The sequence below is a fragment of the Orbicella franksi genome, chromosome 4 (assembly GCF_964199315.1).
Source record: "Orbicella franksi chromosome 4, jaOrbFran1.1, whole genome shotgun sequence".
Taxonomy (NCBI): Eukaryota; Metazoa; Cnidaria; class Anthozoa; order Scleractinia; family Merulinidae; genus Orbicella; species Orbicella franksi.
In genome coordinates, this window is record NC_138148.1 from 7899018 (window position 1) to 7916047 (window position 17030).

Below are 17030 nucleotides of genomic sequence, written 5' to 3' on the forward strand. Positions count from 1 at the left end.
GAGGTAATGTGGCGAAAAACAATAAACACGCTCTTTCTATGTTTTATACTCTTATAAAACATGGGTTTTTCACCAATCATAGCGCGCGCAGGGTCCTATCTATATTATAACTCGTGATAAAAAAAAAAAAAAAAATAAATAAATAAATAAAATAAAATAACCTGAAAAAAGAGCAAATACTTCTCAAACTTATGCATTTTTGGCACATCACTATAATAAGGAAACGACGTAATTAACCTAAAATACAGCAGATAGTGAAATAAATATCTTCTGAAACATCTTTAACCTAGATCTAAAAAAAACACCGCTGTAACGAAAATACCCAGCCAATCAAAATACCAGAAACCGCAAATACAATGACATGTGGCTATTTTGACAAATCTCCGCCCAGACTCGCTAACTTTGGTCTCCAATAAGCACTGAATAGAAAACTCGCGTAAAGATGACCAAATATGGAAAAAAGTGTCAAAAATACAATTCAAAATCAGTCATTGACAGAAAATGGCTGAGGATTGTTTAGGTACGTTTATGCTAAGTAGTTTTGTTCATTTATTTTTTTTTAATTCAGTTACTTTATTTTTAGTTGCCGACAGATTTAAAGTGAATTCTTAATGACTCAAAAGCTCCACTGAATTAGTCTTTAAAGTGCGTAACCTAATCAGCGTAAATGTCGCCACCGGTGCCCTTCCAAAACCACTTCCTTAACAAGTAACAAAGCAATTTTGTTCCTCAGGCTGTTGAATTCATTAGTCACTGTTCATTGGCGAACGCGTCGAGAGTCGAGAAGACCGTCAGGCAAACCGCTTAACAAGGAAGAACCGCGGAAGTATGGATGCAAATCTACTCCTTATTGTTTTGTGCTTTTGGCTGGTTTTGAGTGAGGTTCTGATAGACCCAGCGGAGTCCTTTAACATAAGAAGGCAGAAAAGAAGAAGGCGGAGGAGAAGAAGAGCGGGAAAAAAGAGAGACTTCATCTCTCCTGATGTCAAAGAGAAACGAGCAATTGCTTCTGTTGTTTGGGTATGTTGTTTGACAGTTTCAAAGTTGAGTTAAATGCACTGTATATAGGTCATGAGTAATGCTAATATACCATGTTATTGCTGACTAATTTCAAGTGTGAACGATAGTATCAGCTTATTTTTGCATAAATAGCAAATTAAGAGTTGTTAGATTGTAAAACGGAACTGTTACAGTCCGAAGTATTTTTTCCTGGAATCAGCGTTATGATAAACTGAATTCATAAAAGGAGGTATTTTTTGAAAAAAAACAACACTTGTTATTAAATTTGCATTTCTGAATCTGCGCTTGTTGCAAATTTCACGGTCGATAAACTCAATACGGTGGAAGTTTTGCCCGGGGAAAGACAAATTCAGGAACCACATGTATAAGTATTGCCACTTGAAGCTTGAAAAAAGGTAAAGAAAAGAAAAAAAAACTGCTCTCAAGATTTAGCTACCTTAACAATACTCCCGGCCACTGTTACTTCTTTGTAAGTGTGACGTGGCCTTAATTTTAGCCATTTCCGAGAACGAGATAAGCCATGTGTAACGCGCAAAATTGCTTGTTTGATCTGAGGTTCCTTCGGTCAAATAATTGTTCAGCGAAGGTCTGTTTGTGCGGCTATTGAATAAGATCCACCGCATCTTCAACCTCTAAGCGCGATATGATCGTAAGGCCATTTGTGAAATAATTAATTCCTTACTTAGATTCAAGATTCGGCGTAAAAACAAAGGAGACTAGCAAATCAGAGAATCGAATGAACGTCTGTTCTTTACATTACGCGAGGTACACAAAATTCCCTCAAGGATCGGCTTCGGCAGAACGTTCATTGATAAACTTGGAAAAAACACCGCTCAAACGAGACCGGCTAGTACTACGAGCAACAATAGAAGTATCGAAACTAGCAATGAGCGACACTTGACTGGTTAGGAACTTTACACGAGTCTTGCAGCCAATGACGTGACGGCAAAACTGGAGATTACTTCCGCAAACGTTGTCAAAACATTTGTCACCAGCAACAGTTCTTTTGAGGGTGAGCTTTACCAGGACTCTAGCACTAGATGAACAAAAAAAGACAATAAATAAAATAAAATAGTAAATAACTTTATTTAAGTGCTGAATGTATTTAGCACTGTTGTGCTAATTGGGGACACCGTAAATAAATAAAGAAATATAGCGAATAGAACATAAACTATTGAGAATCCTAACTGGTGGGAAGCTGACCAGTTGGTTATGTACACAACGCGGTAGAGGAGTTAAACAACGCACCAGAAAGCTTTCCGATGAATGAGTCAATAATATATCTTTGCTTGTTTCTTTTAAAATGATGTTGTAAAACGGACTGAAGGTTGTTCTCTCCACTGCTTTCGAGGTCAAATTTAGTTCTTTGGATCAGTCATCTATCAGCTTTTTCTGAATAAAGACATGGTTTAATTTTAATGTGCAATGCAAGTGACTTTTAATTACTAGAAAGGATTGGTCATTAATTTGAGAAGAACTGAAAAGCCTTAATTGCAAGAGTTAATTTTGGCATTTTCCTCCTTTTAGCAGGCAAATGAAGAACATAACAGTACCCCTCAGGGGATGAAGCTTCATGGATGATGAACCACCACACTCGGACAACAAAGAAGCGCTCTTTTGAAATAACGTTTAAAGTGTGAGATTTCATCTAAAATTCACGTGCAAGAAGACCTCTTTTGTTTATGGTGAAATGTAAATTTAAATCTTAACTATGTAAGGCAGAGTTCAAGAAAATAAAATAAATGTGAATTCGGTTTATTGAAATGGTTTTAGGTTTGTCTGCGTCAATCAATTAACTTTGCCTCGGCAAATGAGTTTAGTTTCACCCAAGGTCACCCGGAGCCGCATTAATTATTCGACAGGATGCGGAGAGTCCAATGGACTACAACTACACTTAACAAACTCCGAGCTGAGGATAAATTATGTGTAATATATTTCATATTTTGTGCACCGAAGTAATGAGAGCAGTGTTATCATGCATGCGTCATGCATGTATAATATTTTGATGTTAAACTGAAAAATTTCGCACCGGTTTTTAAATAATCCTGTAGCCGTGTGGAGATTGCTGAACACTCAGTATATTACAATTTGCTTTTCCCCCAGCAAGTAACTTTAACATGTCTTCGATTCCTATTTGTGTTCTAGGGGCATTTCGTGAATTAGCCTGCGAACAGGCCCCAGGCGAGCGCGAAAACAAGAATTCGGTGAACGAAGCGAGGCTCCCCCGCTCCGCGCCGATCGCCGGGAGCCTTTTCGCAGGATATTCGTGCATCAGCAGAAGTGGTTCACAGATTGTCGCTCCGTTAGTCTTTTGACCAAAAATGCAGCAAATTCGCCATCTCACCATACCTAAATTTTCAATTAGCCAATCAAAAGCCGTGTATGCTGCCATGATATCCTGCGAGTCACTGACCAGATATGGCTACTGTATCATAGTCACTTGACCGAATTTGGTTTCGGCAGGAACCATAATCGGGGACGGAGACCGTAAGTCTCGGGATTCGCGCGCACCTATGATATGGGACAATTTTTCTATTTTTAGAACAAATTGCGCCATCCTGACGTCATATATCCGCGCGGATCTACGCACATGTCAGGGGCTCTCGCGTGGATGTTGTCACGTTGCGTGATCAAATGGTGAGAGTTGAGAGATTCTCTTGCGTATTTTTCACAGCGATGGCAGGGAATAAGGCAGGGAATACGAACCAAGGCTCTTATATGTAATTTTATGCTCTGAACTAACGGAAAAGGTGGGTTTTTCAGGGTCGAAAACAAGACTTCAATTTTGCGCTGGGAATTAATAATAAGATCTGCTCACACTAGTCGTAAGCTTACGCGTATGTTTTTCTGTTTGTTCTGACTTAAGAATATAGCAAGAAAACTCTCAACTCTGGTATCGAGTTAATTTGTGAGTTTCTCAGACAATGGTTAATCATAACCAAAACCTGTTTTGATAGTGTCTTATTGTTTCTGCTTGTTTGGTGAGTGTGCAAAAGTTTTTGAAAAGAAAGTCTGACGCGTACAATTAGCTCATTTGCATAGTGCAGCTCGTGCACTTTCAAGTCCGAGTCGGTGTTTTCAATTGTCAACAAATCTTGACAAAAATTTCTTTCGTTATCTTTTGTGTTGAGATGCTGCAACAAATTTCACGAACGCAAAAAAGGCTCCTAACATCATGTGTGTTTCTTCAACATAAGCATAGTGAAGTCAGTTTTACACTGCGAAAATGAAAATAGACAAGGAGTTTTGATAACTCGATCAACAAAATCGAAATCGTTATTCCAAGTTGATGAAAGAAAGCGTCATCGTAACTTCGCTGATTATTTCTGCTTTATTCACATATTTTCAGCTTAGCTTTTAATATGTTCTCAAACATCTATCAATCTTAAACATATTTAAAAACTATAGAGCTATTGTTTGAGTTCGATGTACGCTTTCACACGAAAGTGCGGCGGAACTTCGGTGCAATTTGTCATATTTACTGACTGTACAAAACACCCATCGGCGGGCGCTCTCATTCATCGATAACAGAGAATTGACTGGATTTTTACACGAATAAAACTGAGCAGTATCTACGGACGTAAAGTTATTAAGCCTTGATGAAACATCAAGCGTTTTTTACAATTCAAGCGAAACTCAAACTAGCAATTATTTTGTTTTACTTTTCGGTCGCGATAGACTGACAAATTCCTCACAAACGTGTGGCAAGAGAAGCTAGGAAACTATGAAGTCCTGAAACTCTGCTATATCTAAATATATCCAGCTAGTTTTTTGCTGTGTAATGGAAAAGCTGTTAATCTTCAACATATGTGAAATTTAAAGTGGAGTAATGTACAGCTCATGTAAAAGAAGCATCCGTCGGAACACAACTTAGTCGGCAGCGATATATGCAATAAGCTTACAGTGGAACATACCTAAATTCGACACTGTCTTACTTCACTCAAACTGGAGCAGCTTACGACGAAAATACTTAAGTAAAATTCCAACAGACGTAAACGCGTTGAGTTGTGGGCCAAAAACATGAAAAATTTCCGGAATTTCGGCCGCCATTTACCCCGCGCGACATCCGCAAAAATCCTCCCAGCATATACGCGCGTGTGCCGCAGGTGATGGCGCAATTTGTTCTAAAAATAGAATTATTGTCCCATATCATGGGGACAACCCCAATGCTTGAAATGGCGCGCGCTTACGGTCTCCGTCCCCGATTATGGCTCCTGGTTTCGGTAATTATCTAATCGTACCTTTCATTGGTTCGGTTCGGCAGCATCTCAGGCTCATTTGATCTCACCATGAATATTTCGCCTCGACTACGTCTCGCTAAAACACGATCTATGGCGCGATCAAACTCACCTGATAGCCCGCTGAAGTTTAACAAAAAGGTAGCAAATAGTGCCTTACTCAGTCCACCGTGAGAACAGCCAAGGTGTTAACGTCACTAAGCAACTGAACACGCTCAAAGTTTAGGAAGCACGGGCGCGTTGGTCAGCCAGGCCCAAGAAATGTTTTTATTGACACAATAAAGTTATAGCAAAGTGGATAAAAGATACTGATAAAATAAGAACCTTCATACGCCAAAGCCGGACACGTAAACCCCCAAAACCTCTAATTAGGAAAAATAGGGACCGTGTACCCCTGTACAAATGCAATGGCGCTAGTAGGGTTTAAGGTTATTATATAAAGGACAGAATGAAAGATAAATTAAAAAACACTATTTACACTAGAACAAAAAAAAATAAACCTTATCCGAGGCTGCGAGTGACAAGGCGGACCGTAGAATATCACAAATTTCTCAACCGCCTCTTTTTACAAACGTACTTACCCAGTTCTCTGTTCCGTGTCGGCAAAATATCAATTTAAGTCAACACTGATTATTACAAATGGTATTATCTAATCCCCTGGTGATAATCTTCCAGCTGGCCATGTACCGTTATTTGCACGATTGTCTGTTCCCCCGGAATTAGCACCCAGCCTCGGAGTCAAGGGCCACCGAGTTAGGTCATGCTTCAGCCCTTACTTCATGATAATTACACGAATTTTCTTCCAATGAGTCTGCAATCACAGATACTACAAGTAAAATTGGCTAAGTGGCAAGGAAACCGCACATGTACGACCCTCGTTGCTATTTTTTGTGTTTGGTATATTTTTCGTTTTTGTCTTGGTTTACTTCAGCTGGCTAGCTGGTATTCATTTGTTTATTTCACCTTTCTAATCTCAGGTTTTCCTTGTTTCGTAATGGGGATGTGGCGATATATCGAGTGTATAACAGACAGTGTGTTTCTGCCCTTTGGCCTTATAGCCCTGAGGCAAGCGGGGTTTTCTCTGAGTTCAAGTCTTGCTTCGTTGTCCGTCTATACCACTTCCCGACCGGACTTCGTGTGGGCTGCGTTCTTTTTGTTTTGTTTTGTTTTTTCACAAAGTTATCTCAATGACCCGAGAGCCGAACATTTCGGTCGTGTGAAGAGTGTGTTCATTGTCACGCAATAAAAAATAAAATCAAAAACCATTCAGTGGATAAAGTCAAGAAATGGTGAAATTATAGACGATAAATAAAGAAAACAGTTCTCCAAGTTCAAGGCGTGTGCGTTGTCCCAAAGTTGAGATATTCGTCGAAATGTTCCGCGCAAAATTATAGAGCCTAGTATGGAGCCGCCATGTTAGTGGACCTCCTTAGTCCTCCAATATGGCGGCCGGAAAATAGTGTAAACATCTGGAACTTACTTTGGCTCAGTAGTCAACTGATTATCTGAACCGAACTAAAAAAATTAACCCAAGCACTTTTCCTTATACTTTAACTCCTAAAATGACTAAAAATCTCCAGGTTAGTGTATATTTTTCAACAAACACGATCTTAGCTTTATGTCACGCACGTACATACCTCCAAGCAATTCATTCTTTACTTTTACGATTAATTCACTTCAACATTAACTGTAACGAAAGCATACAAAGAAGTAATTCCTCTATATTTTATCATAACGTATATAAATGCAATATTGTAACACTTCTTGGTGAGAAACGGATTAATTCGAATCAAGAAAACGAATAGCTTGAGCCGGTCCTACACGTTTGTTCAACATTTTTTTGTTGAACGAATGACTGTAAATTTCTCAAACATTAGTTAATAACAACACATTGCTCCTCGTCGGTACATTTAGCCAAATAAACTGTAAAAAAAGCAAAGATTTACGGAATTAAATAACAGTTGATTTTGTTAGCCGCTTGTACAAACTTCTGGCTAATTATATTGTAGGATAACATCCGGTTTTCTTTCAATACTGTTACGCCCGTGCCGCTTTTATTGCACGGTTTCCGATTTGATCTGCTCGAAAACAAACAAACAAACAAACAAACAAACAAAAAATCCGTGCTTTTCTCGTCGCACGCTTTAATTTTAAATTATCTCTTTTTACAAATCCATGTTTTACACTGAATTCACCTTTTACAAATCCCCCTTTTACAAATCCACCTTTTACAAATCCATGTTTTACAAATCCACCTTATAAAAATCCATGTTTTGCAAACCCACGTTTTACAAATCCACCTTTTACAAATCCATGTTTTACAAATCCACCTTTTACAAATCCATGTTTTACAAATCCACCCTTTACAAATCCACTCCATGTTTTACAAATCCAGTCCACTCCACTCCAGTCCACTCCAGTCAATATTTTACAATATGCCTTCTCAGGCTAGTCCTGATAGGGCTACAACGCGTGCCACACTATAAACACAATAATGACGCTGCAGTCAGGTGAAATATGATGCGCAAAGAAAGTCCTAAGGCCCCGCCCACGTTACACCAGAAACGCAGGTTTCACTTCGAAAACGCAGCAAATGTTTTCCACCCTCACTGCGCATGCGCTGGAGGAATTGAGAAAAACTCGGCCAGGGAAGTCACGTGATTCTCGTGATGTCATCGTTTTCGAAAAGCTCCGTTTTTAAATTTTTTTCCGTTTTCACAAAAACCAAAAGCCGGCGTCAATTTCTTAAATATATATTCATATCGACTGCATAGCCATGCAATCAAATGCTTGTCACTCTCTAGTATATCAGGGGCACCCGACGGATCGATCTTCAAATTATCTCAGCGTTAATTCGGAAGCTTTTAATCCCCTCCAATTTTCTTAGGAGAATTGTCACCTGGAGGTTTCGCGATAAGGGAAATTAAACACCCGTTGTTTTCGGTTTGATAGAGATGTCGTTTTGCATTGGGTACCAAAAAGTTGAGCTGTGGTTTTCGGAAAGGCAATAAGACTTAAGGTTTTCGAGGTAGGGAAGAGGCAGCCTTTAAGTTTCACTTTACACAATAAAAATTCGCACACTTTCTAGCTGCGGTTGCTATCATTATTTATTCGTTTATAATTAATATGCCAGCATAGTAGTTTATTTAAGTCTTATTTTCTTAATTTACAATCATTGTTCACTATGGATGACATCTCGTTTGATTCCTCAGGACACAGACTGCCTTTTGGTCATGTTAGGAGGTGTTTGAGTTAAGCCATGTTGTCTTCTTCATGGAGTAGACTTGGTTCCAAAATACTTCTTTCATTCAGCTATAAATCAAAAGAAATGGGTAACACCAGATCATAATCTCTTGGTAACACAAATGATAACAAATATGAAGACTATTTTATAGAAGCTTTCGTAAGGCAAATATAAACTTGACAACCGAAACTTAAAAAAAAAAAACGTTCAAGTGTTTATCGTAAAAGCGAGTGTTTGAAAAAGTCAGGCCTCTGTATTAAACTGCGTGGTTCTCTTCTTTTTGAAGCCTTTTTGCGAAAATTTATCTGTTTACATAACTTTAATAATTACATAACGTAATAATTTTTCTCAGTTTCGTTAGAACAAAAAGAGTAGTTTTGTTAATATAATACCGCGTCCACACTACGCCGGAGAAATTTGAAAACGAAGTTTTCACTCACTCTTAAAACGCGTGAAATGTTTCACGTCCACACTACGCCGGCAACAATCATCGGTCATTTTGAGTTTGTGTTTGAGGAGAAAATCACATGACTATCGTGACCTTATCCTTTTCGAAAAGCTCCGTTCTCAAAAAGATTTTTGTGCACACTACAAGGCAAAGCCAGCGTTTTCAAAATCCTCCGATTTGAAGAACTTTTTTTCGAAAAGCCTCGTTACGTTTTTGTGACGGATTAGTGTGGACGGTAGGCCTAGCTGTAGAAATAATGCTACGTTTTCAAATTTCTCCGGCGTGTTGTGGACCGGGCCGAAATTGCGAGCGTAGCTTGTTAACTTAGGACAGTTGGTTGCGGATTTGTTTCATATTCGGTCGCGTATTTACACCGCTGTCAATCCTCATATTTTTCAAAACGAAACTTTATCCTTAATCCTGTTGCGTTTACTTTTGTCTTTAAATGCTCTAAAGAATGAATTAATAACCCTTCTTTCAATACAATGAAATTAAGGCTGTGAACTTTTGAGGTCATGTACAGAAAAAAAAAACATGAATTAATGTAAGAAAATAATGGGATTAAGTAAAAGTCGAGTGACTGAGAAACTTTTGATTTCTTTAGCAACATATTTACGGGTTGACTGTTATCGTACCTTCAGATTTTCTCCACTTTGTTGAGGTTTTTCAATAGGATGGAAGGCACGCTTTCTCGTCAGCCTGCTTCCTCTTCTCCTGCGATCTCTAGTGTAAAACGAATACACCTCTCTCTGAAGAAATGTTCCAACAAGAATAAAAATACCCGCAAGGACCAACAGCCTTCGATATTCCATTTTCTCCCTCAGGTTGGAGAGTGACACTGCAGTTGAAAATATGAACGTGTTTTGATGGTTGCGTGTTCGTGTTATCTATTTCTATTCCCAATTAAAAATTGAAAACAGCTGGAGGTCTCTTAATTCTATGTATTTTAGACAACCAAACCCCGCGAATAAGTATGGCATAATGGTCAAGCTTTCCTTCCGGCGCACAACGGTCTTCTGTCATTACGCTGTTTTGTTTTGGATATTGGGTCTAGATAAGGTCATTTGCATCCCAATTTCCAAATGTAACAAAAGAATCTCGGTTCCTTGTTTTGGTGGTATTCGAGAGTTCACAGTAATCTCGGCCGAAAAAAGGGGGGAAGGTAGACAGAGCCGGCTATCGATGTTAACCAGTATAACGCTGTTTGACTCTGTAAAAATTCTTTTTCCGGCAACATTGGACTCATCAGCCATTATTACAGAACGTGGCAAACTGAGGAACGGTTTGTTCTTAATGGCTCAAACAGGAAAAAAACTTGGCAAGAAACCTCCTTTTTTCCTTAGTAAGGAATGGGGACATGTGTTAAGATAGTACCAAATACGTTTTGTTATTAACTTATAAGGAAGTACTAACCTAAATGCATTTTTAATGTTATTATTGTTCCTCCTCTGCACTACTCGAACTTCCTTCACCGGTAAAGCAGATGAATTGCTATCTATCCTTATAATGCTATCAAACGGATAAACATCCTGTTTTTTTTTTTTAAGAAGGCAGAACACTTGTGTCCGTAAATCTTTCCCAATCACAGACTCGCATTGATGACCCATTCAACCTTTACCGACACTATTTAATCGACAACCAAAATTTATTTAAATAGTAAAGTTTTACGTAGGAAAATAGTCTCTATTAATTGAAATGGTCGTTTAATCGTTCACTGTTGCAATATTTTTACTAGTTTTTATTTTATATATAGAAGATAAATGTGTTGTCAAATCTTCTAGTTACAGCGTGGTCGTACGTACGTATACCAGCTGACAAAAAATCAAAAACACGGCGTGGGTTGATGTCATTTCGAAATACGTTATTCTGTAGAGTGACAAATCACAAATAATCAATTCCTAAATATGTTGTATGTTTTACTTGCCTTTTGTAAAACTTAGAGTGTACAAAATTCATATTCTAAAAAATGGAGGAGTAACTATTCTCAGGATTACCAAACATGTTGAAAAAAGCGTTCCATGGTTAAGAATTTGATAAATTCGGGTTTCAGTCTTGAACCTTTAAAAACTATAATGGAAAACCGCAAATATAAGCGAAAGGAAAGTGTAAATAAATGTTAAACGATAAAAATAAGGAACAAAAGAATAGATTCGCAGTGTATAATGATTCTAAATTTTTATACCGAACTCGAGTTTAAATTTTATTTCTTTGTCAGTTACACTGGCATTAGTTGGATCGACGATGCGTGGGCAGAAATATTAGAATCTTTTTTGTATTTTTTTTTACATTCCGAGTGCCTTATTTTCTTCTCATGGAAAAACACCTTCCATTCTCGCTAATAATGCTCCAAGGACATCAGCCGGCACAAGGAATTCTATAGACCAGATTAGTCTGGAGATCAATTGGTAGCCTTAACGTTGGAGGAGAGAATTCTTGTAGCAAGCCTTGGTAAGGTTTAGTGACAACATTGACTTGGTTCATTGACGAATGAGCAGATCGGTGACACCGCCGATCAGAATCATAATTCATATACCTTTGTTGGACATTTGTAATTTTATGTTGCTCTGTAAGGGTTCTGAATTATTTTGGCTATTTTACAAGTCTGCCTACCTCACGCGTTTGCCAGACTGATAAACACACAGTGGAACCCAACATTTTCAAAGACATTTGTCATTCAATAGTTTGCAGACTTTTAAAACTACGCTCTTGTAAGGCCAGACTGACATTAAGGGGACCACAAAGCAATTAAAATTTTTAACATAATTTAATATGGAGTAAAAATATCGTCGTTGGACAGCAGAGAAGCTAAGGATCACCGAACGATTTATGGCAAATGACAAATTGCAAACGCAAAAGGCAAAACGATTAAACCCTGAGATAAATCACACAAAAATAGAAAAAGTCTTCTACTGTTCATCGCAAACGGAAATATTTTTACTCTACTGAATAAACAGCCGAAGACAGACGTATTATTTTTGCAGATGTATTATTTTTGACGTTTGCTGTAAATTAACAGAGACCTTTAGATCCAATTGCAAGTTTACCGCAAACTCAGTTCTAACTGCCGTTTTAGGTTTAAGTAGACGTTTGCCGTTCGCGGTTTTGGAGAAAATTGGAGCGAATATAGAAAGCATTGGAACTTGTTACATGTAACATTACGACAATTTTGAATAAAAGTATGTTTTCTAGCATTTGTAGCTTACTAAAGAATAAAGCATCATGAAAAAAACACATTCAACTTAAGGGCCCATTAACCGATCTTTTCGAGCCGTTGCTAAGGAAAATTTAGTCTCATCTAACCTCCTCATTTTTAGTTAGTTCAGAGTTATTTGATGTGTTTCAACTTTTTCATGATCAGTAACACTTGTGATGACGTCATCAGGCCACGCCCATGGTCATGTGACTAATACAGAAAAAATGCAAAGGCACCCAGGCTAATTACTTTCTCGGGATTTTTTTCATTGATTTAGTATTTTAATTTAAATCCTCATTACGCTATGCATCGATTTTGTTTCATTTCTAAAAGGTCAGATTTTGAGAGCATCTCAAAATATTGAAAAATTCGTAATTTTCTGAAAAAAGCATGATTTCGAAAAAGGAATGCATAGCTATGTTGCCAACGTTGGCTTTAATCGAAATTCGTCGAAAAAGGTTGCATTTAATGAAAAACCGCGTTTCCTTTAGCATTTAAAGAAACCGGAAGTGCGCCCGATATCTATTGGAAGTTACCCTATCAGCGCGTGCGCAATTTACACTACCAGCGCACTTCGGTAAGATCAAACAAAGCCACACGGAGTTAGTATTTCTGTTTCTATTGCTCTTGTTTTTCTGTCTTTCTCTTATTTTGTCTTTGCTTGTACTGTTTTTACTTTGCATTTTGCGAAACACAAAGAAAAACATCTAAAATGTATGCGAATTTGAGTTGTTTTTATTTTCCGTGCTCAGGCTGACGTAAGTGACCGAAAGTGAAATTTCACCTCTTTAGCAACGCGCGCGAGCGCGCGCATGAATCGGTTAATGGGCCCTTAAGCCGCCGGATCTCCACTGAGGATCAGTGCATTTCTACGAACAGCAACTGGCTAGGTACTTTAAACTCTTTCGAACGTAACGACCCTCGTTACTTTAGCATGAGTACTAGCAAGGGAAGGAAAGCAACAGAAAGTAGCAGTCTTTGGAGCTCGTTATCCTTTCGGGTAGGAAAAACGTTATCATTTGAAAGTTGGTGCGACTGGCTCTTTTAAGAAATAAAAGACGGAAATTCGTAAAAAGCAGTTCTTAAAACATGAGATACAATTCTTCGTTACGCTTTAAATTTATGTTGCTGCCCCAGGGGTGAGCTCTTCATGTCTAAACAATATTGTCAGTAGTCGGCAGGAAAGCTAGTCAGGCACCGTATTAAAACTGTTTGTACTTCACGACACAATGCTATGTTGGTCTGCTCCCGGTGCGCTGGTAGAGTTTTCAATTTCAATTTAGAGAGACGTTCCATTTATTACGCTCTTAGGTCTGTTGAAATTGATAGAGTTTTCCACTTTAATTTGAAGAGAAGGTCCTGTTGATACGTTCCTGTTACTTGGTGAACATTATGCGGGTGTTGTTTTACCACGGCTCAACATGAACATATGAAGCTCGAATTGACAATTCTTGGTGTAAGCGATACCCTCCCTTGTTGTAGAGCGCCTTAAATCAAGCTGCCATACCTAACTTTTACCTGACTATTGATGGAAAAATAAATATACTATTGAACCGTGGTGTCACTATTTCGTGGGGTCACGGGGTTGGGGTCAGGCTCACTACTTTCGGAGAGCACCCTACTTTCGGGGGGTCGCCCATCTCCGGATTTATTAGCGGTCACAATGTTTTGAGGTTACTTTTCTGGAGGTGGCTACTTCCCGTGGGGAGGGGTGGGGAGGAATTCCTTACTTTCGGAAGTTTACGGTAATTGCTTATTCGGCTAGAAAATTGTAACCAATTTGTAGAAAAAGGACAACTTTATTTGATTTCAGCATTTCTCCGCGGTATAAAAAACAAAATACAAGGCAATAAAGCTTGAGTTAAATGACTTCCGTGAAAACCTACCTCTTGACGTTCCAAACGTCAGTCAAAAACTTCAAATGTGACGAGGGTGGCAAAGGCGGGGTACCAATCACGCATCACGCTGAATTTTTCCATTAAATCACGCATCACGGATAATTTTTTTCACCAATCACCCGTCACGTAAAAAGAAGTACTTACATCGCAAATTTTACTTTCTCGACCCTAAAAGAGTCGTTAAAAGAAGAACTCTGCCGATTCAACCTGAAAAATGCATCGGCAAATATGTGACCTCTCACGCGAAAACATTCCTTAAGATATCTGTTCGAACGGCTGAACGCACGGCAAGTGAACTGATAATTTGAATAACGATAGTTAGTTTACTTGTTCCAAGATATCTTAAGACCACTTGGTTTTAACTGAGTTAATAACCACTGGATATAATGAGAAATGACTCTAGAAACGATTTTAATGAAATGCAAACTGTGAAAGTAAATGTGAGGGATTCATGAGATGTGGGCTGTGTAGGTATATCGTGGTATATGTGGGGGATTGATGAGATGTAAACTGTGTAAGTATATGAACGGGATTAATGAGATTTAGGCTGTGTAGGTATATGCGGGGGATTAATGATATGTATGCTGTGTAGGTATATGTAGGGGAATGATGAGATGTAGGCTGTAGGTATATCTGGGGGATTAATGAGATGTAGGCTGTGTAGATATATGTAAGGGATTAATGGGATGTAGGCTGTGTAGGTATATGTGGGGGGTAATGAGATGTAGGCTGTGTAGGTATATGTGGGGGATTAATGAGATGTAGGCTGTGTAAGTATATGTAGGGGACTAATGAGCTGTAGGCTATGTAGGTACATGTGGGGGACTAATGAGATGTAAGCTGTATAGGTATATGTGGGGAATAATGAGATGAAGGCTATGTAGGTATATGTAGGGGATTAATGAGAAGTAGGCTGTGTAAGTATATGTGGGGGATTTAATGAGATGTACGCAGTACAGGTAAATGTGAGGGATTAATGAGATGTAGGCTGTCTAGGTATATGTAGGGGATTAATGAGCTGTAGGCTGTGTAGGTATTTGTGGGGGACTAATGAGATGTAAGCTGTTGTGTAGGTATACGTGGGGATTAATGAGATGAAGGCTGTGTAGGTATATGAGGGGGATTAATGAGATGTAGGCTGTACAGGTATATATGGGGGATTGATGAGATGTGGGTTGTGTTGGTATATGTGGGGGATTAATGAGATGTAGGCTGTGTAGGTATATGTAGGGGATTAATGAGATGTAGGATGTGTAGGTTTATGTGGGGGATTAATGAGATGTAGGATGTGTAGATACATGTAGAGGATTAAAAAGATGTAAGGTGTGTAGGTATATATGGGAGATTAATGAGATGTAGTCTATGTGGATATATTACTATGTGGGTATGTGGGTATTATACTTCATTATATATGTAGGAGGTATTGTCTTTCGAGAGATTAAGAGATGAGTATATTGCGGTGGAGTTAACTGGCCGCCCGACCATCCGGGTGGTGTCGCACTTATAAAGCGAAAGAACAAAAGGCTTGGCTCTGAGCCAATGAGAAACCACTGACGTCATTGGCCAAACTGGTCAGAGGAGTTTCTGACACCGGCTGGATTTGATTATTCAAAATGGCGGACATACCTTAATTTAAGGCTAAATATGCTAATTTGCCAAACATTCTTTATATGCACGCTTATGTTCTGTAACGGCTTTGTAATTTATGCTATACATACAGTTATATATTAAAATACGCGTTCACCTTGTGTATCTTGAGTTACAGTAGCCAGATTAAGCCTTGATTGATAACGTTCGTTTAAGGCTCTCTCTGCCATCTACTGTATTTCATGTTGCAGCGAAAGGGTAGTTCAAATTCGTCGACAACGTCTACCGTCTACGAATGCCTACGAGCGAAAACAACTTCCGATTCCTCGTTGCCTAACGCATCACAAATTGCAATGTTATTCCACCAGATATCATTGCCTCCGCAACATTTACATTTGAGGTCAATTAAGTAGCGAGATCCCCGAGAACTGGAAGCTATGGAAAGAGAAATGCTGTAATAATTACTTGTTTTGGAGCAGGAAAGCCCCGAGTATCAAGTCACTATGTTCAAGGACGTTATTGATGACGATAGCCTTTAAGTGTTCAAAGCGTTAAGCTATACTGAAGAAGAAGATGCAAACGATTGCCGTGTAGTAATAGGGAAGATGAAAAGGTATTGCATCGGCGAAGTAACGTAAACGAGGTTGTTTCAGCAGGAGGGAAAAACTTCCTACCGAAAGGCTCGGCAACTTTATCGCTGAATTAAAAAGAACCTTGACAAAGAGCTGCAATTTATGTGATTTTTTACGCTTTTTACACGATACTCTCACCTGCGTTCGATTGGTCTTGGGATAAAACATGAGCAAAGAGGATGATAGACCCCACCTTAAACAAATGTATCGACCTTCCAGCATCCGAGATGCAAATATAGGGATCTTTACAATGACAACGGCGACGCCAAGGACAACGCCTTGTAAAACTGAATTGGCCCAGGATGCCTATGGCTCTAAAAGCTCGCTCAGGCTAAAAATGTAATTCTAAATGGAGATACGAAAACTGATTAGCAGTTCGACTCATCGTTCGCGTTGGCGGTCATTTTGCGTTGTTGTTTTGCAGAGGACGGCTGATGAAATGTACAAAGGTTTGCTGAACAAAGTTGTGCAGCCTTTGTTTTGCACATTAAACCTTTTGTTTGGTGATGCTGATTGACGTCGTGGTTTGCTCCAGACTCAGTCCACATTACGCCGGAGGAATTTAAAAACGCATACAGCTTTATTTCTACAGTTAGGCCTACGGTCCAGAATAATCCATCACGAAAACGGAGCTTTTCGAAAACGCTCTTCACACCAGAGGAATTTGAAAACGCCGGCTTTGAATTTTCGGACGGAAAACATTTTAAAACGGACCTTTTCGAGCACGATAGGATCAGGAGAGCAAGGTGATTTCCCTGGCCGAGATTTCC

At 38.9% G+C, this 17030-nt stretch overlaps 3 long non-coding RNA genes across 3 annotated transcripts in view; 2 read left to right on the forward strand and 1 right to left on the reverse strand.

Annotated features, from left to right (window-relative positions):
* The first annotated feature begins 692 nt into the window (after positions 1-692).
* Positions 693-2827, forward strand: LOC145485739 (uncharacterized). Its single transcript, XR_014049219.1, has 2 exons — positions 693-1020; positions 2548-2827. It is a non-coding gene; the product is annotated as an uncharacterized LOC145485739 (long non-coding RNA).
* Positions 2828-8492: 5665 nt separating this feature from the next.
* Positions 8493-10374, reverse strand: LOC145483981 (uncharacterized). The gene is made up of 2 exons (XR_014048972.1): positions 9586-10374; positions 8493-8570 (listed from the first exon to the last, which is right to left on the reverse strand). It is a non-coding gene; the product is annotated as an uncharacterized LOC145483981 (long non-coding RNA).
* A 5679-nt stretch (positions 10375-16053) lies between these two features.
* LOC145484480 (uncharacterized) overlaps positions 16054-17030 on the forward strand; it is a 193144-nt gene continuing 192167 nt past the window's right edge. Inside the window, exon 1 of the long non-coding RNA XR_014049020.1 lies at positions 16054-16216. This is a non-coding gene — a long non-coding RNA (uncharacterized LOC145484480). The remainder of the gene's footprint in view (positions 16217-17030) is intronic.